Genomic DNA, 2,697 nt, shown 5'->3' with positions numbered 1-2,697 from the left:
TAATACAACAACTAATATTATTTCAACCCCATTTCAACACTGAAGGTCAGTTACGTGCCAGCTGTGAAGGGTCTTAAAAGTTTTTGCTGGTTCTCATTCCTAACTCTACCGCAGAACAACTTAAGGGTCATTGAGAAGAAAAAAAGTAGTGCAGTTAATATATTTAAGCTTTTAATAACTGCTACATAAAAGCACATTTAGAAACCAACAACTATACAGGCACCAAAATCCAAAAGCTTTAGCCAACGTGTATTACGATCCCCAAAATGCCTAATATGTTTGAATATACAGCACAGCAGGACAGGGGAAGGAAAACAGCAGCAGCAGAAGAAGAGTGGAAATATTACTCTGTAGGGACCAGTAGTGCAAGTTTGTCAAGCCTAAGTGTACAAACTCTTTCCAATGATGAATGTGCATATCTAAGTATTAGGCACTAAACAGGCCTGTACTAAAAGTATAGAGAGCCACATAATCCATAAATCCCAGAAAGAGGGATTTTACCATAAAAATGGGCGACTGATTACTCAATTTCTCCACCAGTGGATGTCAAGCTCAAAAATGACAGAAAAGCGCCATAAAATATAATAAAAAACATCTATGTGACTTGTGTGCTAAATTCCAGATCGGTCCAATTCACGAATGAATCAATCTCTGTGTGTAAACTGCTTCATTGAAAAGATCTGAGAGGATATTTAGTGAATGACAACTTTTGTTAAATTTTTGGTCTGTCGTTTACACAATGCACCTGGTATATAGCATCAACGCAAACACTTTTATGATTTTTGTGGGGCTTTTTTTTGTCATTTTAGCCCACATTACAGTGAGAGCGTAATAGTTCTTAAGCAACTTTTTTGGCAAAAAAAAACAAAACTACAATATGTCCTGTATACACCCATAATGTCCTGCAATATACAGTGGAGATCAAAATTAGAGAACAACCTACAATTTCCTAAATTTCAAGGTCACTGCTTAGTCCTAACAGGAGTAGAAGGGCAGTTTTTTTAAGCATATTTCATAAATTAATTGTATTCTGAAGCACAGTATAAAAAATTAGATATTTGAAAAAGAACTCCTGGTGCTAATTTCCTTAATTATATAACAAACCCTATTTAACTGTCAGCATTCCTCCAATATTCACTGAGATTGCAAGATGGCTGCTCTAAGCCACTCTAAGATGACTGAAACCCTGCGACAGGAGGTGATCCAGATGAAGGCCAAGACAAGAGAAGCTAGTCATTACAAATCTGTGATTTCTAGAATATTGCAGTTTTACAATGACACTAATTCATTCAAGTTCCCCAAAAAGGCTGGTCGTCCACGAAAGACAAATGCACGAGAGGACAGTATAATGCAAAGACTCTCAATAGGGAATCGGTTCAACACCGCAGCTGGAATTGCTCGGCACCAAGATCACACCAGCGCAGTTTGAGAAACTAGAGAAGTCCTGCAGCCGCAGACAGGGCCGGATTTACGCATAGGCATTCTAGGCACGTGCATATGTTCGCTCGTCCAGGGGGGCCCAAACACAATGAAGAGATATATAATATTTTCCCATGAGCATAACATATATAATATATTCCTAGTCTCTCTCACAGACGCACACACAGTTCAGACACGCACTCGCGAACAGAGCCGACCGATCCTAGACTTCTGGGGGGGGAGGGGGTATGAGTGGTTATGAATGAATGAATGAAACGTATTTGTCCGTGTTTCACTCAGTCTCGAATCACGCTCGCGGAAAGCGCTTGAGAAACAGTGGGCCCTATCATACACCCGGCGCAATGCAGTGTTTTTTGCTAGTTTCAGCCAGACGCAGTTGTCATTTTCACGTCCTGCGCCACGTTGTTTAAATAGGAAATGCATTTGTGCCCATTTGTGTGCTCATGGGCATGCTGGTCTGAAAACGAGGTGTGTTCAGGCGCATTGCTGGCGCCTTGCTATTTTGAGGCAACTGAAATAGACTGCGCCATTGACCAACAAAAACCTAGTCTAAAGTCTCAATGGCACAGTAGTTTTTTTGTTATTTAAAGAGCGCGTTAGTATAGGCGGGTCCACAGCGCACGTACACTCTGCTTATTACACACACAGGGACGCAGCACACAAACATGCCAAATATTAAAAATTAAAGGATTGCAATGTAAAAGATTATTATTTGTGTAGGCTACATAAATGTAAAAATGCACACGTCATAATGGATAGTCATTGCATGTATCAGAATTAGGCTACCTATTTGCTCGCGCACGAGCAGCTCCGTTTCCTCTCTGGAGACGTGCTCTGTCTTTGCACTTGCAAATTCTGCTGTGTAAATAGAAAATACGCCATGGCACGAGCGCAACTGGCTCTTAAAGGGAATGGGAGATGAGACTCTTATTGAAGTGGGGTATGAATGGTTATGAACGAATGAATGAAACGCATTTGTCTGTGTTTCACTCCATCTCGAATCGCGCTCTCGAGAAACAGTGTCTACTCCGCGGCTCAGTATGCTTTCAACTCGTTTTTTTAGTCTGGAGCCAGACTGTACAACATTCACATTACATGATTTAACTGATTTTTACGTAGAAAGGGCGACAGCGCACCGCATCAAAAGAAATGATCATTCATGTTTTCATGACCGCTGGCCAAATTAAAAAACGAAACTAAAATTAAATAATCTTTGAGAGCAAGGGGGCCCCCTGGTGTTTCGGGGGCCCTACGCAG

The sequence above is a fragment of the Sinocyclocheilus anshuiensis genome, unplaced genomic scaffold (assembly GCF_001515605.1).
Source record: "Sinocyclocheilus anshuiensis isolate Anshui unplaced genomic scaffold, SAMN03320099.WGS_v1.1 scaffold453, whole genome shotgun sequence".
Taxonomy (NCBI): domain Eukaryota; kingdom Metazoa; phylum Chordata; class Actinopteri; order Cypriniformes; family Cyprinidae; genus Sinocyclocheilus; species Sinocyclocheilus anshuiensis.
This window is presented reverse-complemented; position numbering follows the sequence as displayed.